At 41.3% G+C, this 25,641-nt stretch overlaps 1 long non-coding RNA gene across 1 annotated transcript; it reads left to right on the top strand.

Moving 5' to 3' along the window:
- The first annotated feature begins 3,872 nt into the window (after window positions 1-3,872).
- Window positions 3,873-16,941, top strand: LOC148109730 (uncharacterized). The gene is made up of 3 exons (XR_015725096.1): window positions 3,873-3,923; window positions 4,671-4,799; window positions 13,300-16,941. It is a non-coding gene; the product is annotated as an uncharacterized LOC148109730 (long non-coding RNA).
- Window positions 16,942-25,641: the final 8,700 nt, after the last annotated feature.

Here is a 25,641-nt window from a genome sequence, read left to right as displayed (position 1 = left end):
GTTTTTGATGTAAAGTTCGATGATTCATTAGTTGCCTATAACACCCAGTGCACCATGCAATACGTGCCCTCCTTACTACCCATCACCAGCCTATCCCATTCCCCCACCTCCCTCCCCTCTGAAGCCCTCAGTTTGTTTCTCAGAGTCCATAGTCTCTCATGCTTCATTCCCCCTTCTGATTACCCCCTTTTCTTTATTCCTTTCTTCCCCTACTGATCTTCCTAGTTCTTATGTTCCATAGATGAGAGAAATCATATAATAATTATCTTTCTCTGCTTGACTTATTTCACTTAGCATTATCTCCTCCAGTGCCGTCCATGTTGCAGCAAATATTGAGAACTCGTTCTTTCTGATAGCTGAGTAATATTCCATTGTATATATGTACCACAACTTCTTAATCCAGTCATCTGCTGAAGGGCATCTCGGTTCCTTCCATGCTTTGGCTATTGTGGACAATGCTGCTATGAACATTGGGGTGCATATGGCCCTTCTCTTCACTATATCTGTATCTTTGGGGTAAATATCCAGTAGTGCAATGGCTGGGTCATAAGGTAGCTCCATTTTTAACTTTTTAAGGGACCTCCACACTGTTTTCCAGAGTGGCTGTACCAACTGGCATTCCCACCAACAATGTAGGAGGGATCTCCTTTCTCCACATCCTCTCCAGCAATTGTTGTTCCTTGCCTTGTCAATTTTTGCCATTCTAACTGGCATAAGGTGGTATCTTAGTGTGGTTTTGATTTGAATTTCCCTGATGGCTAATGATTTTGAACATTTTTTCATGTGTCTGTTAGCCATTTGTATGTCATCATTGGAAAAATGTCTGTTCATATCTTCTGCCCATTTTATGATTTGTTTATTTGTTTCTCGTGTATTGAGTTTGAGAAGTTCTTTGTACATCTTGGATACCAGTCTTTCATCTGTAGTATCATTTGCAAATATATTCTCCCATTCCGTGGGCTGCCTCTTAGTTTTTTTGACTGTTTCCTTGGCTGTGCAGAAGCTTTTTATCTTGATGAAGTCCCGCAATTTCATTTTATCTTTTGTTTCTCTTGCCTTTGGAGATGTGTCATGAAAAAGGTTGCTTTGGCCGATGTCGTAGAGGTTGCTGCCTATGTTTTCCTCTATGATTTTGATGGATTCCTGTCTCACATCAAGGTCTTTCATCCATTTGGTGTTTATCCACTCTCGCCACTATTATTCAACATAGTACTAGAAGTCCTTGCAACAGCAATCAGACAACAAAAAGGGATAAAAGGTATCCACATCGGCAAAGAAGTCAAACTGTCTCTCTTCACAGATGACATGATACTCTATATGGAAAACCCAAAAGAATCCACTCCCAAACTATTAGAAGTTATAGAACAATTCAGTAATGTGGCGGGATACAAAATCAATGCTCAGAAATCAGTTGCATTTCTATACACGAATAATGAGACTGAAGAAAGAGAAATTAGGGAATCCATCCCATTTACAATAGCACCAACAACCATACGTTACCTTGGAATTAACTTAACCAGAGATGTAAAGGACCTATATTCTAGAAACTATAAATCACTCTTGAAAGACATTGAATAAGACACAAAAAGATGGAAAAATATTCCATGCTCATGGATCAGAAGAATTAACATAGTTAAAATGTCCATGCTACCCAGAGCAATCTACACTTTCAATGCTATCCCGATCAAAATACCGATGACATTTTTCAAAGAACTGGAACAAATAGTCCTTAAATTTGTATGGAACCAGAAAAGGCCCCGAATCGCCAAGGAACTGTTGAAAAGGAAAAACAAAGCTGGGGGCATCACAATGCCAGATTTCGAGCTGTTCTACAAAGCTGTAATCACAAAGACAGCATGGTACTGGCACAAAAACAGATACATAGACCAATGGAACAGAATAGAGAACCCAGAAATGGACCCTCGGCTCTTTGGGCAACTAATCTTTGATAAAGCAGGAAAAAACATCCGGTGGAAAAAAGACAGTCTCTTCAATAAATGGTGCTGGGAAAATTGCACAGCTACATGCAAAAGAATGAAACTTGACCACTCTCTCACACCATACACAAAGAGAAACTCCAAATGGATCATTCAATTTTTGAGTGTTGAGTTTTAGAAGTTTTTTATAGATCTTGGATACTAGCCCTTTATCAGATACATCATTTGCTAATATCTTCTCCCATCCATAGGTTGCCTTTTAGTTTTGTTGATTGTTTCCTTCACTGTGCAGAAGCTTTTGATTTTGATGTAGTCCCTCTCCTCAGGTGACATAGCTAGAGAGAAGTGGCCACAGCAGATGTCAAAGAAGTTATTGGCTGTGCTCTCTTCTAGGATTTTTATGGTTTCAGGTCTCACATTTAGTTCTTTCATCCATTTTGAATTTATTTTTGTGTATGATGTAAGAAAGTGGTTCAGTTTCATTCTTTTGCACGTAGCTGTCCAGTCTTCCCAACACCACTTGTTGAAGAGACTGTCTTTTTCCTATTGGATATTTTTTCCTGCTTTGGCAAAGATTCATTGACCATATAATTGTGGGTCCATTTCTGAGTTTTCTATTCTGTTCTATTGATCTATGTGTCTATATTTGTGCCGGTACCATACTGTTTTGATTACTACGGCTTTGTAGTATAGCTTGAAGTCTGGAATTGTGATGCCTCCAGCTTTGCTTTTCTTTTTCAAAGTTTCTTTGGCTATTTGGGGTCTTTGTGTTTCCATACAAATTTTAGAATGGTTTGTTCTAGCTCTGTGAAAAATGCTCTTGGTATTTTGATAAGGATAGCACTAAATGTATAGATTGCTTTGGATAGTATAGACATTTTAACAATATTTGTTATTTCAAATCATGAGCATGGAAGGTCTTTCCATTTCTTTGTGTCATCTTCAATTTCTTTCATTGGTGTTTTATACTTTTCAGAGTACAGAGTGGCTAAAATCAACAACACAAGAAACAGCAGGTGTTGGCAAGGATGTGGAAAAGGGGAGCACTCTTGCACTGTTTGTGGGAATGCGAACCGGGTACAGTCACGCTGGAAAACAGTATGGAGGTTCCTCAAAAAGTTAAAAATAGAACTATCCTATGATCCAGTAATTGCGCTAGTGGGTATTTACCCAAAGAATAAAAAATACTAATTCAAAGAGATACATGCATGCTGGTGTTTATAGTAACATTATCTACAATAGCCAAACTATGGAAACAACCCAAATGTGCATTGACTGATGAATGGATAAAGGTGTGAGACACACACACACACACACACACACACACACACACACACACACACACACTATGGAATATTACTACGCCATAAAAAAGAATGATATCTTGCCATTTGCAATGACATGGATGGAGCTAGAGTGTATTATGCTACGTGAAATAAGTCAGTCAGAGAAAGACAAATACCATATGATTTCACTCATATGTAGAATTTAAGAAACAAAACAAATGAGCAAAGCGGGGGGAGAGAGACAGGCAAACCAAGAAACAGACTTAACTATAGAGAAAAACTGATGATTACCAGAGGGGAGGGTTGAGGGGTATGGGTTAAATAGGTGATAGGGATTAAGGAGGGCACTTGTTGTGATGAGTACTGGGTGTGTACGTAAGTGATGAATCACTATATTGTACATCTCAAACTAATATTACACTGTATGTAAACTAAGTGGAATTTAAATAACACTGAAAAAAATAACTATTTGTCTGGAATCCTATGGGGTATTGGTACTAGGGTCTCATCCTTAAAAGTAAGACAATAGTAACTTTACTAATGCTCACTGAAGTGTCAGGTACTATTCTGTATACTTTTCATACATTGAATAATTTAATTGTTGCAAATATGCTAGAGATTGGCACTATTTCTTTTCTTTTGCAGATGAGAAAAAAGAAGTGCAGAAAGGTTAAGCAACTTGTCAAAAGTCACACAGCTGGTAAGAGGATTTAAATCCAGGCGACTTGATTTAAGAGGTCATCTGCTTAAGCATTATACTAACCTATCTGCCCCAAAGAAATCATTCTGTTTGCTTCATATTTAAGTCACAGAGAATTTTTGGCATGTTTGTTCTTTACACGCACAAGGGATAAAACCCCTCGGACAAGCACCTGGCAGTCTAACTGAAGCAACAAGCAGCATGTGACAGATCCTAATGAGGACCCCAGGCAAAGGCTATAGGAGTCATAAGAGGAGAGAACTGGGAGCGAGCTGGGTCTTAGGAAGGGCTTCCCTTTGGAGGGAGGAACAGAAATGGGCTCTTAAGAACAGATAGAAGTTAGAGCACAAGAAAGATGGATTTGACATTCTTGATGGTGAGAGGAACCTGCTTTGCCGTATAGCTGGTCATGTTGCCAGTTCCAGCCTTAAATAAGGGGTTCCTTTTCTAACATGACTGCATTGGGTTTCTTTGGGTCCTGACCATTATTAGGTCATCACCTTAAGAGAGAAAAGAGGACAGGACTTCCCCTTAAGGATGAGTCAGAGATGAGAGGCTCTGGCACATGGAGTTCCCAGTCTTTTTCTGGACTCCCCCACCAACCCCCTAGAGCCCCTGAGATCAGACGAGATCTGGCTTCCTCTGGGGAGAGTGGTTGCAGAGCCAGAGCCTCAGAAATAAATTAGTTGCCACTAATTCTCTGTCCTCACCCTCACCTGCCAGAAACTGAAGACCCTTTTTTCCCAGCCAGGAATTATGAAAATGGAGAAAGACCCCATTGCCCTCAGACCCACGGTGTTGTCCAGCTGCTGCTAGGCGCACCTTGAACTTCAGGAGGCAAGGATCATGCCCAGCTTCTTCACTGATGTGCTGCCAGTAAGTGACATGTGATCCGTGTTCAGTAAATATGTGTTAAAGAAATGAATGAGGGAAGTAATTGATGACTAAATGAACAAGTAGGGATTTTTGCATCTGTGTTCATCAGAGATATTGACCTATAGTTTTCTTTTTTGTAGTGCCTTTGTCTGGTTTTGGTATCAGGATAATGCTGGCCTCGTAGAATGAATTTGGTGGCTTTCTTTCCTCTTTTATTTTTTTGGACCGGTCTGAGAAGAATAGGCATCTCTTCTTTAATGTTTGGAAGAATCTTCCCGTGAAGCCATCCGGTCCTGGACTTTTGTTTGTTGGGAGTGTTTTGATTACTGATTCAATTTCATTGCTAGCAATCTATTTCAGTGTGTCCATCCAACGTTGAATGGATAAAGAAGAGGTGGTATATGTATCAAGCATATATATATATGTAGAGAGAGAGAGAGAGAGGTGATATATATATATATATATATATATATATATATATATATATATATATATCACCAAATATTACTCAGCCATAAAAAAGAATGAGCTCTTGCCATCTGCATAGACATGGCTAGATCTAGAGGATATAATGCTAAATGAAATAAGTCAGACAGAGAGAAACAAATACCATATGATTTCACTTCTTTGTGGAATTTTAAGACACAAAACAAATAGACAATCAAAGAGTAAAAGAGACAAACAAACAACAGACTTGTAGAACAAGCGGGTGATTGCTGAAGGGGCGGTGGGTGGGGGATGGCTGGAGTAGCTAAAGAGGATTGAGAGTACATATATTGTGATGAGCACCGAGTAATGAAAAAAAAGAGAGAAAAGAAACAAGTGAAATTGTATAGATAATTTTGGAATCCAACAACAGGATTCCAGAGGATTAGAAAGGAAATGAGATTGTCCCTCCCTGCTACCTAAAAAGGCAGGTATTCTGAGGTGAGAGTCCTGTGTCCAGAGACCTGGCTTTCTCCTGGGTGGTACAAGTCACACTCCTGTCTAGAAGCATTGAACAAGTGTGTTGAAACGCTTAAAAGACTAACCATTGTAAAAGTTACTACACTTAATTTTGAAACCTCTTTTTCCCGGTACTCAGAACTCAGATTTGAATCTATCTGGGGGTAAACTGAATTCTAGAATGATCACAAACATAGGGCTCTGGGTGCTTCTATTTGAAGCATTCTTACATGGTACCAAAATCAACTCAATGTGATGTTGTCTTTGCCAGCACGTGGCTCAATCTGAATGACCCAATAAACAGAAAGCTCATTATCCTTGTGATAAACGGCTCCCTTGTTGTATAATAGCATTTATTATAAGAAAGGATTTCCCCACAAGGAAACAAGCTGTGATCTCCTGGTGTGAAACGTTAAAGCAAACTTTAGCCATCTCAAAATAACTCTTCGACATGAATTAAGATTCTGGATGAAAAACTAGTTTGCCCCAACTACCTGTAAATGACAATTTTTTGATGAGTTGGGAAATTAGAAAATTTGAATATGGTCTGGATATTAGATTTACTGAAAGCTCACTGAAATGGAAAAAAAAGGGTTAATAATTAACTGGAAAATAAAGGTTTCCAAAACAGAATATATGGTGTATATAACGCAGGGTCTTGTTTTTATAAATATAATAGAGCTAATATAATAATAAATTATAATAATAAAGTATACCTAATAATAAAGGTGTTATATGTAAATCGATAAATATATTAATACATTCATATGTACATATATATGTGTGTGAATATATATATATGCGCACACACACACACACACACACACACACATACAGAAGTATTCCCCATGGTGTTGATGATGGAACTCCCTAACATGATAGCAATGTAATGATTCTATTTGTTTACTGTTACCTGCCTCACTGATGGGAACCCACCATCTGCATACACCCTCACACACCCATGATGCTCTCCGGCCTCCTTACGCTCTTATTGAGCCAGCAGTAATATTGTGTCACGGTCCTTGCTGTTCCTTTGGGCAGAAAAATCCTCCCTTAGCTTTTCTACCATCCCGCTCAAGACTCGTGAAGCCTTTCTAGATCCTCTCTGTCAGCCACCTGCATTGTTTCTGTGATTCTTTGTCAACCTTCTCCCTGCACAAATTGCACTCTGCCTAACAGTAGACGAGGTTGCTTACAGAATTGCGACGTGTCAGAGAGAAGCAAGTTTGAAGCAGGAAAGCCAGATTTCAAGTCCCAACTATACTTCCATTGAGCTGTTGGATTTTAGGGAAGTTTTATAGTTTCTGTCATTTCTACACATTCCGGATAGTGATGATCATGCCAGTCTGACACAGTGTATGAAGTTCTTACAAGAAAATAGATGCAGAGAGTGCCCTGAGATGGCCATGTATCGTGTGTGGATGTGAGAGACAGTTGCTGCAAAATGTGGAATGAGGGCTGAGGCTGTCGTCACAGCCTGGGTGACCTTGAACATGGCTCTCCCACTCTGCAGCTCAGATTCTGACCTAAGATCAGAGGTCAGGTGCCAGATGTGGGGAGACAGCAGGTGACTCCGGAAGCCTACCAGCGCCTCAATGAGATGGGCAATCACAGAGTCACGGATCATTTCCTCCCTAGATTTTTAACTCAGGGCAGGTGGTCAATAGCAAATCCTGAGAAAAGCCCACCCTGTAAATAAAAAGTATTTAGTTTAAAATAGTCTTGATGGGGATGATAATTTTGTATTTTCTCACATACAGGCACTGTGCTAAGAGCTAAGGATTCAGAGACACCCAAGATTTTGAGGGGGCCCCAAGCTAATGGGGAGATAACCTTGCACTTGACTGACCATAAAACCAGTGAGAATTTAGAGGACCAGAGTCGGGTTTGGCTGGATATTCTATTTGGTTACTAAGTGTTGAACTGAATGGACTGAATGAAGGCTCACAGATGCCTTTCGCATATCATCATGGCTTCCCTGTCATGTCCACGGCAGCAGGCTCTGTGCTGAGTGGTTTGCATATGTGACCTTATTTAATTTTTACGACATTCTTGCAAAGTAGCTTCATAATCCCTATCTAAAGTTGAGAAACAGGTGGCTCAGAGGAGTAGAGCAACCTGCTTTTGGTTTCACAGAGAGAAACATTTCCCAGTGGCTTCACTTCTCACTGGCCTGGTGCCTCCAGGTCCTTCATCCTCATCCATCCTGCTCCCTCCCTGTAGGCCAACAAGACTGCCCAGTGATCCTGTCTTGGGAAGGACATTAGGTTCCCAATTCTGTCCAGCTCCTGATAACTCTGGGCACTGCTATTCCAGTAAGACTCAGACAAGATGAGCCTAACTGGGGTGTGGGCCAGTCCAACAGTCTTACTATCCTTGGTTTCATGTTTGGAATTGTTTTCTCAGATGACGATCAGGAAAACAGACCCGAAGCCACAGAACTAAAATGAAGGCAGGGTAGCCCATGGTCACTGCACCTGCTTCTTGACCCAGATGCCTAGCTCGATGGCAGTTCTTACTCCATATAGAAACATGGAGGGCAGCTGACAAGGTGGCTTGTGGCCGTCCCAGGAGAGTAGACTCTCCAAGAGCCACTTATCTAAAAATAACAGATTGGGTTCTTCACCCCACTTCCACCTTGGCCACACCTGAAGCCTGGGGAGAGGATGAGAGGCAACGTCTCTGACTTCAAGGATCTCACTTGTTAAAGAGACAGGGGCGGTGCTGGAGGGATGAACAGTAAGTCTGGGCAAGTCAGTGTGAAGTCCAAACTCCTTTGCTGGGCAGTCAACACTTTCTACAATCTGACTTCAACCTACATTTTCAACCCGTTCACTCATTTCTCGCCATCACACACACAGTACTGCACCTGCCTGAACTGGTTGCCATTCCCTAAGCAAACCAGGCCTTTGCTCATGCATTCTCTTCGTGCTTGTGCATTCACCAGAGTCCCACACCACCCTTACCACCTCTCCTTTGTACACCACTCACCCTCCAGGACCAGCTTCAAGTCTGCCTCTTACAAAGGGGTACCAGAGCCCCACAGAGAGCCTCAACAGGCAGCCCTGCTTCCCAGGCCCTCCCAAGACAGGAGGGAGACACAGGCCAGAGCTGTAGACCCTTGACCCCATGCTGCCTCATGGACTCACGGAGTGTGCAGGCTGGGCCATTCCGGAGCCTCTAGCAACAGCCAGTTCCCTGAACCACGAGGAAAGAGTGGGCAAGCAGGAAAGGTGTCCGAGTCAGTGGCAGTGACGGGAAGACAGGCTGGAAGTGCTGGTTGCTGACCCCAGCATGGGGCTCTGTCCCCTACCCTCAAAGCCGCTGACCACCCAGAGGAAGTGAGAACAGAGGGCAGAAAGCAGTGTGCCCTTACAGGGGGGCAGACTCTGGGGACGAGATCAGTTTCTGTTGCTAATCAGTGGTCTTGCTTGTTGGCACTGGGAGAACATTTTGTTCAGGTTTACTCAAGTTTCTGTTAAAAGCCATGTGGAATGCCTTAAATGTTCTTTAAGTCACTGGGTAGAAGGATGCCAGGCTGAGCCGGAGTTGGAGCAGAGCTGCCCCAGCTTTCTCCCTGAGGCTGTCTTGAAGCAGCAGATGAGACAGCAAGGAGTCCTCAAAGGATATGGCTGAGAAGGGTCCAGAGGCCCGCCTGCCAGCCTTCTCCGTTAACCCTTTGTTCTGCTGCTCATAAGTCATTGTGCCTCAGTTTTCCTCAATCTCAGACAGAGTGCAGAATTGAGTTACTTAGATCTATTGTAAATCCTGAAACATCCTTCTAGCCCGGAATGGAGACTCTGAAAAGCAATGAATGAATTTTTTTGGCATCAACCTCCAAATGGCAGATTTTCTCATTAAAAGCAGAGAATGGATAATTTTAAAGAGATTATTTCCCCCAAAGATAGTAATCTGCAGTTTAATATTACAATATCATTTCTTGAAGTCAGTGGTTAGAACAGCTGCTCAGAGAAATTATTAATTTCCTGCAGTGAGCTGTGATCGGGAACTCACTGGCCAGAATGTGATTATTTTTTAAGATGTGCCTTATGTATAGAAATATTGCCTAGAAACTCAAATGCATTGCAAGTGATAGTGCTTAACTGCGGGCCACGTTGAAGAGGAGTGATTTAGTGGAATTACATTTTATTGTGTTGCAGAAACACATGGAAATTGATCAGAGGTCAGGCTGAGGCTGGCAGAGTAAAATGCCCAGAGCCGTTTAGGTCAAGTATTAGCTTGCTCACTTCCTCGGCTGATCTATCAAATCGGGAAAGTGATAGAGGCTAGCACTGGGGTCATTGGGTGTCTGCGTCCTACTCATCTACTCCAAGGGAGGCCACCTGCTTTTTCTTTCAATGAGGCAGGCTGTCTCAGCCTTGATACTTGATATTTTGAGCCAGATAATTCTTTGTTGTGGAGACTGTCCTATGTGTTGTCAGATGTTTAGTGGCATCTCTGACCTCTACCCACCAGATGATGGAACACGCTTCAGTTCTGACGACTAAGAATGTCTTCCGACCTTCCTCGCCAAATATTGTCTGGAGGTTGGGGATTGGAGCAAAATGATCCCCAGTTGAGAACCCCTGCAGGAAGGGAGATCTGTATCATTTTAACTGGAGGTTCTTCCAGAGGTCAAGGATGGGCCCAACAACCTCCCACCTATCTCCTATATTTCCTATCTCCATCGTCCCCAAGTTCATCTAAAATAAACGTATTTCATTGTTTATTCAGTTTAGTTACAAGCTGATTTCCAAATGAAAAATTGCTCCATGCTTTTGCAATTTACAATGAGTAATGGACAATTTTTAAACTTCCTTGTAACTTATGAGAACAACAAAATGTACACAATTTCATTCTTACAGGATGACTAGTTGGCTCTAATAGGATAATGTTCAACAATTTGCCGAAAAGTGTGCTATTAAGCAGTGAAATAAATACCAGTGCAAATTACCTTTGATGTCACTATAAAATAACCATTTTAGCCATTTTCTTGGATATCCTTACGCTGATATTCAATTTTTCCATCTCCTCCAGCTCTACATAGGCCCCACTAAGCCTAAACCATTATGTGCAGACGAAAACCATTCTCCGCACAGACGCTAGGTCTGGCCTCACCACGGCCCTAACCATTAATCTGTATTGCCTCCCACTCAGCTCCAAATGAGTCAGCTGACTATGAACTTCAAATTTTGACAGACCTGGTTTCTAATGACAATTGTGTCATTCACAACTTGTATGCTTTTTGATAAGACAGCCTTCCTGGGCCCAGTTTCCCTCAACCTCAAGTGAGCTGGCAATGTCTACTTCTTGGAGTTGTGAGAAATTAATGAAATAATGAGTAAGAAGGCCCTAAACATGTGCCTGCCACACACACACACACACACACACACACACACACACACACACACACACTGTCTGTTTCATTCAAAGAGTGGTCACACTGGTATAGTCTGGTTCATGTCTGTTGGGCATTTCCTTCAGTGTGATGATGCCCAGCCATGATTCCCAGGCCCATTTTCTTAGCTCCTTACCTCACTTAGATCTGTACCTGGGTTCTTTCACTCCAAGGCTCCGTTTGGAAGAACAACATCTCCATGCTGGGTTCAGCTTGGGGCCACTCAGGACAGTTGGAGGGAGCCCACTGGGCCAAACAGTCTTTCTCTAGGACTTGCCCACTGTGTGGCCAGCTTGACTGGGGATTCCAACACTAATATCTATGGGATAGATGATGGTGTTTAGTAGGCTAAGACCCAAGACCTTCCCTGGGTGAGAATGGCTAAGATGTTACTCACTGCTAGCCTCCATGACCCCCTGGCCTACCATCCATCTAGATTCTAAAAGAACACTGGAAAGTTTCTTTAACTTGGGACACAGTGAAGATGACAAAATCATTGTGAAGAACCAAGCCCTCACCCTAAATGGGATTGGGTATAACTCACGAACTGGGACAACACATGCATCACATTCAGAGTAAAACATCAGGAATTCTAGTACAAGCATTGAGATACTGCTTATTGCAATTCTTGTGGGAACCCCTAGCCAGAGAGTTGGAGGAACTGGAGCTTATATGCTTGGGTCCTTCTTGCTTATCCCAGGTTCTCTGCTCTCTGCGACGTTACTTTAATTATTTCCTTGTTACTGCTTGCAGAAAAATCTTAATTTTGTACTCATTCCTCCCCACCCCAAGAAGTGTCTTTTTTGACTGATTTCTGTAGAGGGCCGATCCCTTCAAATAGCTCTACCAAGGCCACTGCCCTGTGTTTTGGGTTAGCCCAAATTTGTTTACCAAATTTAAAGGGACAGAAAATGTGAGGAATAGAATTATGGAGCAAAGTGGTCAGATTTGAGAGGAAGTTATGGAACCAAGTAAATAAAAGAAGGCCATGCTTCTCCCTTCTATTCCTCATATTTTCTGTCCCTTTAAATTTGGTAAACAACTTTAAGATACAGAAAATAATAGAAAAGTGACCGATGTGTTCAGGACTCAGAATTAATCAGTGTTGATATTACATCATATTTGCTTTGGAGTTTTTAATTTTTAAATTTTTTTTTTGTTTTTTAAATTTTTTTAATAAAAGAAAAAATACTAGTAAGTAATATGAAAACTTAAATTTACGTCCTTCTAACAAACCCTAAAACTAATATTTCATTCTCCTAAATAAGACAGGAACCTTAGAAAGGCTCAATTTCTTTTTCTTGTCCTCTGTGTGTTCACTTTCTTGTAATTACATCACGTTCTGATGTTAACTTCCTCAAATATTACCGATACTTGTGGTTGATAAAATCTTGACATGCCGCCATATTTTTACCATCACCTCTTCTCATATTACTTCTTGTTCAGTCCCATTCTTTCCTTGTGGGCTTATTTTTCTTTTTGTTTGAAGTACATGATTTAATATTTCGTTCAGAAAGAATCTGTGAGCAGTGACCTTGTTCTTATTTCCGGGGTTCCTTTTTCACCATTTAATTCTTTGCCACTTTTGTCTGCGTGAGGTCAGTGCGTGCACCTGACCTCTAGGGTGCTCATTTTCTGCAACTGCTCTCCTATGAGCCCCACAGTTGAAATCCTACTCACCGAAGGCTAGTGATGAGTAAGTATCCCTGAGGATATTTCTCCCAGTATTGTCTTAAGGATTTATGACTTGGTTGGAATTAGATCTCCTTTGATCGGAATAACATTTTACGCAACACAGTTAAGAAGGAATACAATCATGTTACGTTACAGAAAGAGTCCTACTAAGTGCATATTGTAGGATCTTATAGGATCTCAGCAGGATTCCCAGATCTCTCCTGTGTTCCTGCCCCCAAAAGGCTGGAACAGGACATTCTGCTTCTCTGGCAGTCTCCACCGCCCTCCACACTCTCCTGTTATTGCCTGCTTGTAGACTACTCCCTGTCCCCAGGGAGGCTGATCATTTGAGTTAGTTTGTCTCTTTCTTCTGCTGTCCTTGGAAAGCCTCTTCCCTCGGCTAGCAGTTTCAGGGATCAATTGTTCTTTGGCAGAGAAAGAGGCTCGATGACAATGAAGAGTTTCCATTTCTTCTTCCTGCAGCTGCTGACCCGAGAGAGCAAAGCCAAACCGTGCACCTCATCACAGGAGAGGAAGCAGCGTGAGCCCTGGAGATTAAACGGATTAACTCCCCCAATCACCTGAGCAAAAGAGACCAGGACACCTTCTTCCGTTGGGACCACCTGATAAAAACAGATGACCTATCTTCTCATGTGTACAGATGTTGGGCTGCACAATTCTCTACATCTATGCAAGTATGGGGAAGTGAACCCATTTGCTGATAAACCAATCAGTCTGTAAATTTTGGGGGAAGAGCTGATGACATGTAGAAGAAAGCAGAACTGTTGGTTAAAAAAAAAGGCAGCAAAGATAAAAGGAAGAGAATATAAGCTCTTTATCAATTTGCCAATTTTTCCCTATTTATCAATGTATTTCACAGTTATTCAAAGCTTTGAAGCAGACATTGAAGCCTTTTGCAGCATCTCTTCTTTTCCAGGTATTTTGTTGACTGTTCTTTCCTTCAAAGAGTAACTTCAGTGCCAGATGAGGTGAATTAAAACCAAATTTGCTGTTCGTGGGCTGTGACAATGAGAGCAATGGGAGTGCATCTCCTTTACAAGGAGAGATGGTCATGTCATCTCTGTCCTGGCCCCCAAGGACTTCATCGGCCACCTTTTCTCACTGTATCTTTTTCAGAACGTAATGGATGAAGGCAGGGTATGGGAGAGTCTGTGACCTGATGTACTCCCAACAAACTGGTGAGGTACAAGTAATTAGATGGGCCTGCTGCAGCTCTCTAGAGCTCCTTCTTCCCTTGGGGCAAAGGTGCTTAAGACTAAACCTAAAACTGAAAAGGAGAGGAAATCCTAACATAAATATCACCTCTCAATTACAGTTCCTTTTCCTTTCCCTACTTCTTTCTCATAAACACATGCATATTCGCTTAAAGCAGTCTTCCATTCCAGAAGTGAAGGCATTCTCAGAAAGGAAAGTCTGAAAATTAAACATTCGGTTACCTTTGCCCTGATTGCTGTGTAAGTCCTGGTGAGTCATTGTTCTTGAAAAAATGGGGGTGAGCATCTCAATGATTAATGAAGGTTTTCTAGACTGGCAGGGGGCCTTACCCAGATGCTAATAAAATTTTCCACCTACGTCTTGGTTTTAGAATAAAGAGTAGAAAAAGACAAAAAAATATGCAATTGCATGCAGATTTTTTAAAGCTCACTGCTTTTGGACACATTAAAGATTTGTGTAATCGTGGTGATTACCACTTTTCACTTGACTGTTTTTCAGTTACTTAATCACATTTTTCCTTTTGAACTTGGATTTGACCTCTTCGACATTTGTAAATGAGTTGCAAAGTAGGAATCTTGTTTTTCAGAGTGCTATACCTTATGTTTTCAAGGACCAATTTGTACAGTGCCAGTCTCTTATGCTAAATTGCAAACTACCACCACTCCTGGAAATTCCCTGGATTGGCAATGGATGTCCTCTCTCACGGGTCCCATGGTGAAGGTTGCCTAGATGGCAAAAGCAACCCTGTTTTCTAATTCATTGCAAGGGAAACACCACACTGCATGACCCTCATAGAGAAAGAGAACGGTTGCCTTCACAGCTTTGGGATAATGATGAGAACCCTAGAGTCTGTGCTAACTTCCCAGCTGATGATCAGATATATGAAAAAGATGGCAAAGCTGGTCTTTCCCATCACCTCACTTTCTCTTTTAGTCTCCTACTACTACCAACCACACTTTCCCTAAATCCCAGACACATTTTCCTGTTTGTCATTTTCCTGGGGAAACCAGTGCTTATCCAGAAATCAATTGATTCTCTTTCACCTTTAATAGAAATTTGCTTATTGTGGTGGCTCCACTAGCTGAGCACAGGGCTGGACTACATTTCCCAGATTCCCTTGCTTTAGCTGTGACCATGTGATTGAGCTCTAGCCAATGAAATCATGCCCTTTTACCTTTAAGGCTGAAGGGAGTCAGGACCTTCTTTCCCCTCAACATTGTAACCACCATGTTCACAGTTGGAGAGCTGCTGTCTTGTGAAGTTTCATGAATAGTCACATGGAGCAGAGCTCCCTCACCAGCCACAGACCTGGAGCCATCCCAGGACGTTAAGTGATTTAGAAATAAACTGCTCTTACGTTGAATGATCCATATGTGGAATTTTTTGTTCCCTCAGCCTAATCTACACAAAAAATTTATGCTTTATTTATCCCTTCAGATGAATTTGGATTTTATAATGCATTGTCTGAAAGTACACAAGATACAATAAAAGTAGCTGTCCAGTGGTGGGACTCTGATGATTGATAAAAGGGAGGTTCAGGGCTGGCAGGTTTGTGCTCATCAAAGAACAACCACAAATAAAATTATCAGTCTTGTAGGGATAGCACTTCTGTCATTCAATTCATGGCAGCCTTTCACCACCCTTCATAGGTGAACTGGCTGGCAATCAGGGGAGGTGGATATTTTCCTACCTGTCTTTGCTGGCTTTAGATATGGCTTGCTGTAGGAAGGAAATGCTAGCATTTTGTAGGCCTCACCTGCCGAGGGGTCTTGTTTGAAAACATTACTTTCTGATTCCCTTTCTAAGAGGCAGGATTCAGGGTTCTGGTGTCTGGGAAAATGAGCTTGGTGCCAGCGTGAACCCCTGATGAACAGAGAGGTAAGTGAGCATCTGGGCTATTACCAGGAGCAGTGTCCTTCAGGGTTTCCTCTCAGATTGCAGATATGACACCCAGAACCAGATCGCTATGTCCAAACAGGGCCAACAAAGTGGAGTGCCAGCACACAGAGGTGAGTGAGCAGGTCACTGATGGATGCTGGTGCGTGAGAGCACCCGGAGGGCTAGGTGGGATGGTGAGCCAGGAAGAATGAGGCTCCTGCTCCTGCAGAACCAGGGCCCGGGCAATCAATGCAGAAGTAGAATGTGTTATGCTTTTTCACAAAGAGACCATGATTTTAAGGTAATAACCACTTATCTGATAAACTTCATTGGACTGAAGAATCTTCTTTGATTGCTATTAGCCCAAGATCAAACTTGGGCAAGAGATCTCTCTGTTTCTCCCTCCCTCCCTCTTCTTTCCCTCTCTTCTTCCTGCCATCCTTTCTCCCTCCTACTCTCTCTCCCTTCCTCCTTTCTTTTTTTCCTTCTTCCTCTTTTATTTATTGGGCACATTCTATGTCATAGAGATTGCATGCAAAGCACTGCAGTTAAAAGAATAAATAAGACTCATTCCCTATCCCCAAGGGGTTCATGGAGAAGAATAAGTGTATAGATAGATAATAACACAATGTGGAAAGTTGCAAGGAACAGAGCGCTAAGGAAGCAAAGAGTAAAGACATCTGACTTTAGCCTGCTCTTTCTAGATTCTTGACACACTTCTCTCCATTTCAGAAATCAGCCTCCTTCTGGCTTTGGGTGTTCTGTAACTCTGACATGGACCAGGAACAGAAGAATCTTGAAATGAATCAGACTCTTAAGGAAACCTCTACTCAAAGAAAACTTTAAAGAATCCAGCCCCCCAAGTGTTTGCCCTGGAAGCCCTCCCCAGCCCCCTGGAAGAAGACCACTCTCTCACTCTGAATGATGTCCTATTTGAGTTTGGTAATGCAGAGCGAAGGTCAGTCTGGTGTTTCTCACTTTATAAATTCTCATCTGTCAAGAGATGCTTAAGGCACCACTCACAGTCAAATGTACCCCAAGGCCATCAACATTTCACAACCAACCATTGTTTACCAAGTTCTGTCAACCAGGATCGGGTTTTTCTTGCATTTGTTTGAGGAAAAGTTATTCTGCTTTCTCTAACCACCCGCCCTGCAAAAAGGGAGAAAGTGTTTAAACAAACAAATTTCACAAAATAGTCCCCTTCCTCCAGTGGAGGGAGGACAGGACGTCTACACAATGGTAAATAAGACCGACTTGGTCAATAGAATGAAGAAGCTGCGAACGCAGGTGACCGCTTTAACCTAACGCACGCTTTCAAACCCTCATTGCGAATAGTCTGTGAGACTTTAATCTGTTTTAATGGTGCTTCGTAAACTATAAAACAATTTTTAAGATGTTTTGCCTCATTTAATTCTTATCACAACTTGGTGAGGTGGGTAAAATTATTTGCATTTTACAAATGATAAAACTATGCTCTTCAGAAGAGTTTAAAAACCGTCCAGGGTTACATAGCCAGACGACACAGGGGATAAGATTGCATTTAGGTTAGCCTGACTCCAAGCTTCGTGCGTTTTCTACTGATCCGGTGTGCTTTAGCTGCCATCTCTCTTTCCCCCAGATTTGAACAGCCAGGGCCATCTAGAGAGGCGGTGTGGAGCTGGGAATAGACTGACAGATGCAGATGGGAGAGACTTAGACTCAGGCTAACTCCATGTCCCTGCGCATGTGGCCTTTGGGATTGAGTTGTCCAAAACTAAGACACTCTTGAATTAGAATCGTCCACATGGAAAACCAATGCAAGCATCACCGCAAAGAAGAAAACCCAACCACCCAGAAACACAGAAAAGACAGTCCTGAAAAGACCAGCTTTGATTGCTAAAGACGTGGTGAAACTGTTACAAGGTGCGAGTTTCCAAAAGGCTCCTGTTACCACCACCTCCACCCCTCCTGGACTTCTGCAGGCTCCAGAAAATGCCATGAAGGGATTTGGTTTTGTGACTCTTTGGAGCAGAGAACTCACTCTTTCATGGCTTCTCCCAGACGGCCACGTTCCAGCTCTCTGTTCAGTATAGCAACTTTAAATGAAAAGAAAAAACATTAAACCCCCAACGGATTATTTCAACTTGGGGTTTTTCAGCCTCAGGACTATTGACACATGGGAGTAGATCAATCTTAGTCATGGGCTCTGTCCTTGCAATGAAGGGTCATTAGCATCCCTGGCTTCTGCCCACAAGATTCCAGTAGCACCCCCAGTTGTGACGACTAAAAATGTCTCCAGACATTGTCAAAGTCCCCCTGGGCAAAGAATCACTCCCTGTTGAAAACCACTGAGAGGACACTTCTTTGCTTTTTTTTTTGTTTGTTTCTCTTAATGATCTGGAAGACATTAAAAATATCACATGCTTTAGCCATTGTTCAGGAGACAGATTTTGGATTCTTTATAGCTTTCATGTGATCCCTCTGTTAGGATAATCGATCAATAGTTAAATTCTTTCCTTGTTAGAGAATGTTAAGGTTGTTTTTATTTGCAGACTTTGAGAAAAGATGCTGTGACCAAAGACCATGCAGTGGCCATATATGGGCCACAGGACATTCGGTTAAATTAGCATTTAAGATCATTTTAAATAGGGGCGCCTGGGTGGCTCAGTTGTTAAGCGTCTGCCTTCAGCTCAGGGCGTGATCCTAGCGTTCTGGGATGGAGCCCCACGTCAGGCTCCTCTGCTGGGAGCCTGCTTCTTCCTCTCCCACTCCTGCTGCTTGTGTTCCCTCTCTTGCTGGCTGTCTCTATCTCTGTCAAATAAATAAATAAAATCTTTTTTAAAAAAAAGATCATTTTAAATAAACTTAAAGTAAATTCCAAATCTTTCCATTTAGAAATTACAACATTTGTTTTAGCATAAGTATGTCCCATGCAACATGCAGTAACCTTAGTCATATAGTGTAAGTGTTCAAAGGTAGCTATTATTACTGTGAACTTAGCACTAGAGAGAGGCAGTTGAGGAAACCATGTACAGCCCCTGTCTTTAAAGCAAATGGATGTTTAACTCAAGCTGGACAAAAGAGCTAGTTGGGATCGTCCCAAAGAACCATCTACAAACACTTTCAATCTTTCACAGCTTCTTATTCTTTGTTTATCTTTCCTTCATGATTCACCAGGTCTGCTAGTCACGTGACCGCGAGTCTCCTTTACCGTGTTCCTCTGTTACTGCTCACACCTGTGAGGTTATATTGCGAAATAATCAGGAAACAACCTTCCAAATATTTTGAGATATGAAGAAAGTCAAAGTGCGGGTGGGGAGTCAGAAAGAGCTGCCTTCAAATCCCGTCTGTCACCTCCTCACAGGGTGAGCTTACAAGAGTGTCATAACCTCTCTGATCTCGGTTCCCTCATCTGCAGGATCATAGTATCTACTCAACAATGAAGGTAAAATGCCTTTCAAAAGAACGTTGTAGATAATGCTTGCAAATAGGTTTCCTTTCTTTCCATTCCTTTCTCTGCAGTGGATTAAATAATTCTGATTTTTTTTAACCCCTTTGAAAAGAAATAGTGAGCTACAATGAAGGGATGGAATAGGTGGAAAATTATAACTCTTTAGTCAAAAAATAATTAGGGAGGATTGACAGCTTGTTAATCAATTTTCAGATAAAAAGACATGGGCTCTGGAGTTTGTCAGATTTGGTTAAATTGTTGTCACATCCTCTTACTAACTGGTTAGCCCTGGGCAAGGTACTAAGATTTTCTAAGCTCATTTCGTTCTTTGATAATGTACACAAAATAGTTACTTCTCAGAGTCGCTGTGAGAATCAATTAATACATATGATGTATTTTGTAAAGAAAATTTTTACAGAATCATGTAAAGATGATTTTTTATAAACCGTCAATTGATATAAAAATGTTGGCTGGAAATATTATGCTTTTGTGAAAATAAAAAAAAATGTATTCTGACATCAGGAAATCACAGCCACCAGCTAAGTTATGGTTTGAATGTGAGCTGTAGTAGAGACCTACTTGCCTGGGTCATGCTCTTTCTCTCCTCTGTTTTACTAACAGACACCTGGCTTTATTCAGTGCCGTCATACACACAGCTAAAAGATTACCTTTCTCAGCCTATTTTGCATCTGTAAGGAGCCAATGAGGTATAAATCAAGGTAAGTCAAGGCATTGAAGGGGTGGGCAGATCTTCCCAGAAGATTCTGGGGCCAACTCAGCGAGAGGTGTGGGAATCTATGCTTTTCCCTTTCTTTCCTGCAGCTTAGAATGTGCATGGGATGGTTAGAACTACAGATGACATCTTACAACCATGATATAAACTTGAGGATAAACTTTGTATGCTAAGGAAAGTGGAAAATAAGAATAAAAATAGACTAAGCCTCTGATGACCTCAGAGCTATCACGTGACCTCCGACTATTCACGTTTTTGTGTAATAGATAAGCACACAAAAATGTGTGTCTTGCTAAAGCTTCTGGAATGCTTTGTTGTTGTTATGGTTGTTATATGCAGCCAAATTTATTCTTAGTGCACTAGGGAAAGTGAAGTATTGTTACGTGCATTTTTTTTTTTAATTTCAAGCAAGGTTTACCCAAAGGAATTGAAAACTTACAGCGACACAAAAACCTGCACTATGCTTATACAGCTTTATTCATAATTGCCAAACCCTGGAAAAAACCAAGTGTCCTCTAATAGCTGAATGGGTAAATAAACTGTGGTCTACGCAAACAATGGAATACTCTTCAGCACTAAAAAGATTAGAGCTATGATGCCGTGAAAAGATGGGAGGTCCCTTAAACGTGCATTGCTAAGTGAGAGAAGCCACCCTGAAAAGGCTGTATACTATAGGATTCCAGCCACATGGCCTTGTGGAAGAAGCAAAACTCTGGAGACAGTAAAAAGAGCAGTGGTTGCCAGGGATTGTGGAGGGAGGGATGAATAGGCAGAGCATGGAGGATTTTCAGGGCAGCGACATTACTCTGCGTGATACCGTCATGATGGATACCTGTCCTTATACATCTGTCCAAACCCACAGAACGAACGCCAATAGTGAACACTCTGGGCTTTGGGTGATTGTGATGTATCAATATAGGTTCATCAAGTATAAGAATTATGTCATGCTGGTGGGGGATGTGGATGATAGGGGAGGTTATGGGTGTGCGGGGCAAGGGATATATGGGAAGTCTGTACCTTCCCTTCAGTTCTGCTCTGAATCTAAAACTGCTCTAAAGAATAACATCTTAATTGAAAAATATTTCAAGCAAGGACCCCAGAAAGAAATGCTTTAGTTCTTCGTGCAGGTGCTATGAACCTAAGCTTGTACCTGACTCCATATGGGTCATCATGGTTTCTCTTCATTCGTATGTGTTTCTCATCTCTGAGCAACAACTGTTCTCCTACATGGAAAGTGCCAGAGCCATAGCTGAATATGTTGCTTGTATTCTAACTAATGCAAGGGGCAGATGAAAAGTCCTCAGTGCTGGCTGTACGTGACATGCCACTTGGAATCCATAATAATGAATGTGTAGCGATGTTTCATGTTAGCACTGTGTCATTGTGGGCTGTCTGGTGAATTGTGGTTCCCTGTGCTTTCTGGGAGCAACTGTGTAGGTGCTTAAAGAACTCTCCTTCTTCATCTCTTGGTGGTTCGCCCAAAGTTGATCATCATGAACACGTGTCTAATACATTTCTTGTACTATATGTGGGTAGACTATTATTTCACGTATACAAAATTTTGTATTTTTTTATTTATTCCAGTTTAGTTTCTTTATTTTTCTTTCTCCAAATTTTATTTAAATTCCAGCTGGTTAACATACAGTGTAATATTAGTTTCTGGTGTAGTCTTTAAGGACTCATCACTTATATAAAATTCCCAGTGCTCATCACAAGTGCCCTCCTTAATCCCCATCACCCATTTAGCCCACCCCCCCCAGTAACCCTCAGTTTGTTCTCACATATTCAAATTCTGAATTTTTCCTCACAGTTTTGTAAAAATTTTTTGTCATAGTTATATTTATAATCATTGATATATCATCTTTTTAAATTTCTAGCTTATTAACAATTTATTAATTGAAATATTCTTTCATGCTTTTTTATAGTTATAATAGCATTCAGTGGTCAGCCATAAAAAAAAAAAATCTCAAAAATTTTAGGAACTAGCCAAAGTAGACTGAATTACTTAGAAGATATCTAATTGGCTTCTTTTTGTTTTTCTATCTATTCCAAGAATTGACTACCCCATCATTAGATAAAGCAGAGAATCATGGATTAACTATGGCTTGAACACTTTAATCATATTTTTGTAATAAAACTGCAACATATGCTGATTGCGCATCTCACTACATACCAGGAACTGTGCTAAGTGCTTTGCCAACGTGAACTCAATTAACTGCCCTCGGCACACCTCTATTTATTGATCAGTATTGATCCCTTCTATTTTACAGAAGGAACTAAAACTTAAAAATGTAAGTAACTTTACTATGATTACAAAGCCAGTAAGTTGTATGTGCTGTGGGGTTGGGCACGGGATGGCGCTGAGAGTCAGAATTCAAACCCAGGCCAGATTCCAAAACTCACACATAGTCTTTCTGTGAGACTCTGCAGCATCTCCACTTCTATTACACTAATTTCATGGTGTGCAATGAAACGAGCAAAAGGAAGAAAAAAATCTTAAAAAAAAGAAGGGGGATGCCTGGGTGGCTCAGTCAGTTAAGTATATGCCTTCAGTTCAGGTCATGATCCTGGGGTTCTGGGATCCTGGGATCAAGCCCTGCGTCTGTCTGGCTCCCTATTGAGCAAGGATCCTGCTTCTCTGCCCCTCCCCCTGTTTGTGTGCCCACGTGCATGCATGCACATGCTCTCTCAAATAAATAAATAAAATCTTAAAAAAAAGAGAGACTAGTAAAAGGATCATTTTGCCTCAGCTTCCTTCCCATAAACCCTAATCATTCTTCTTGTTGACATGGGAAGGTACCTACCCATGGACAGACAACCTCAGTTGCAGAAATGTGAGGTTGTTTTCTTGTGGGGACAGTGTGACCCCGAAGAAGAGGGTGTTAGGAGTCAGGGTTGGTTTACTCTCTGAACTTGAACAAGCCACTTCCCTTTACTGAGCCTTGTTTCCTCCTCAGGAAGCAGAGTCTAGACTTGGTGATCTCTTTTATTTCTAAAATCCACTGAGTTCACCCAGGACATGGGGTAAGTTTGAGATGAAACCATCTGGAAAGGAGGGGTAACCCCTGGGGCATTGAGTCCTCCAGGTGATTTTTCAATCCGTAGGAAGTATTTCTTTCCTTTCCATATAATGCTTTGGAGAAAGTTATAGGAGCAAAGAATTCTGAATCTGAAACAAAGATAGTATTTTTCTCTTCTATTTTTATAAAGCTTAACAATTAATAGGGGGCGGCGTGTATATAATCCTCACAGCAACTGTTAGGAAGAGTGATGTCATAAGTGTCCTCACCTTACAGAGGAGAAATTAATCCTTCAAGAGAATGAGTGACTTCTTGAAGTTATAGGACCACCTGCTTGGGGTGCTGGATTTGGACCCAGTTGTGTTCTCTGATCCAATTCTCCTTCTGCACAGCACAAAGCTCATTATTTCTATAATCAGAGGTCAAGAAATATAAACTCACTCCTGCTATTGGAACCAAAGTTTCATTACTGTACCCGGGGTAAATACTTGTGAACAGTGGTTCACAATAATGGTTTCTGTCATGTAAAGCTTCCAGAATTATTATTTTCTGTAAGAATAAAAGAAATTGTCCCTCTGACTTCTGGAAATCACATAAACCTGAAGTTCTGTCTCCCTCTCTCTCTCTCTCTCTCTCTCTCTCTGTCTTTCTCTCCATGAATGTATGTATGTACACATGACATCATTTGTAGAAGTGTATATTTTTAGTTTCTTCACTTATTCAAGTCATTGTTACCTTTATTCTTCTCACAGAGCACCTGCTAATGGCTGGACACTGTGTTTGGTACTGGGGACACCAAGACAGATAAGACACCACCATCACCACCACCTCACACACAGGACTCACAGTCCACTGGGGAATTCAAATGTGCTGAAATAACTCTAACACAAGGATTGAAGTATCCATTATATAATAATGTAGAGAAAATGGAGTGGGAGCTTAGAAGAGGATTTGATCCCTTTACTCTTTCTTTTGAAGATAGGATAATCACTGACAGAAACGGATCACAGGGGGAAGTCTTAACCAACAGAAGGTCATTTTGACAAATCCCTCAAATAATGTATTCCTGTCTTGATATCACGGTGCCTGAAATGATGCCATCTATTGGAAGTCATTTGAGAAAGAATTTCTGAAAATTTCCCAGAATGGAATAAAGAAGTAGTTTGGACCTTGAATGCATTACCATTTTAGTTGTGGGAAGGAAAAAAAAGTTCCAAATCCTAGCAGCTCTTTTGTCAGAGGCCCATTACTGAATGATTTGTCTGGAATCCACACAAAGAACATCAATTCCTTTATAACCTCCTTTATGAACGCACTTACCCAAGTCCACTAAAGATATTTAGGCCATGCCCCGTCCTCAAGACTCTACCTATACCTTCCATGTCCTTCTTTCAATTCTTGCACATATCCCTACCTTTATCCACGTCTTCAGCCCTATAGGAGACCCAACTTGAAGCCCGGGTTTTTCTTGAAGACTTTCCTGTGGTAGTCCGAGAATCACCCCTTCTCTCTCTCTTAATTGTTGTTATCACTCACTTGCCAACTACCTTTTAAAATTATGCCATAATTTATCTTGTTCTGAAATAACTGGCTATATAGGGTATATTTTTTGTGTTCTTTGAAGTCAGGGGATCTACCATCTAGAACTGTGCATAAGGGGAAATCTATTGGCCTTTCTTTGTGTGACACGTACGTGTCATTTATTCATCTGAATGAAGGGTAATGAGGTACAGAGTTTGCATGCTGGACTGGGCTATTAAGAGTCTACTTTAAAGTCCAAGCCACAATTATATCAGCTATATTAAAATGTACTCATATCTCAATTAGATATTGTGTGTATATGCATATTTATGTTTGGAAATCCCCACATATATACATACGTAGGCATATGTATGTATGTTTCTATACATATGTGTGTGTATATATGTACGTACATCATACATACATAAATTGAGTTCTATATCACTAGTTAACATAATGTTCTGTTTCATAGATATTTAATTGACCATATTTATTTCAATTTTCCAGTTTTCTTTTTTATTTTAGAACCAGTACTTTGGGGACATGATTTTCGTGGAATCTTGACCATATTATGGGCTGCAGGCACTGGGCCTAGAGTGCCCTAAGGGACAAAGCAGATGTGTGTCAGGTGCCGGATGGGGTAGGATTGAATCATGACTGTCACTGCTAAGTGGTGGTGAGCTCGTGGTTTTGCTCTAGCAGCCCAGCCTGACTAGAGGGAAGACATCTTTGGGGAATGTTGGTCGTGTTGACACAGACATTAGGTTACATCCCCCACTGCTGTTTCCACTTGTCCTGATTTTTCCTAGCGTCCTCTTTTGCTCTGAGATTTTCCAGGATTTTTCACACCACTTAGGAGATTTGGAGATGGAAATTTTGAGTAAAATGTGTTCACTCGTTTTCATGTTATGCAAGAGTGAAAACAAAAAAGCCTCAAACTCAATTTAGGTTGGAGTGGGATGGGGTGGAGTGGCGCCCATGCACGAAAAACTCCAAACTGCTAA

This window comes from Ursus americanus, chromosome 7, assembly GCF_024610735.1.
Source record: "Ursus americanus isolate L20-20 chromosome 7, mUrsAme1.1.p, whole genome shotgun sequence".
NCBI classification, from domain to species: Eukaryota; Metazoa; Chordata; class Mammalia; order Carnivora; family Ursidae; genus Ursus; species Ursus americanus.
This window is presented reverse-complemented; position numbering and strand designations above follow the sequence as displayed.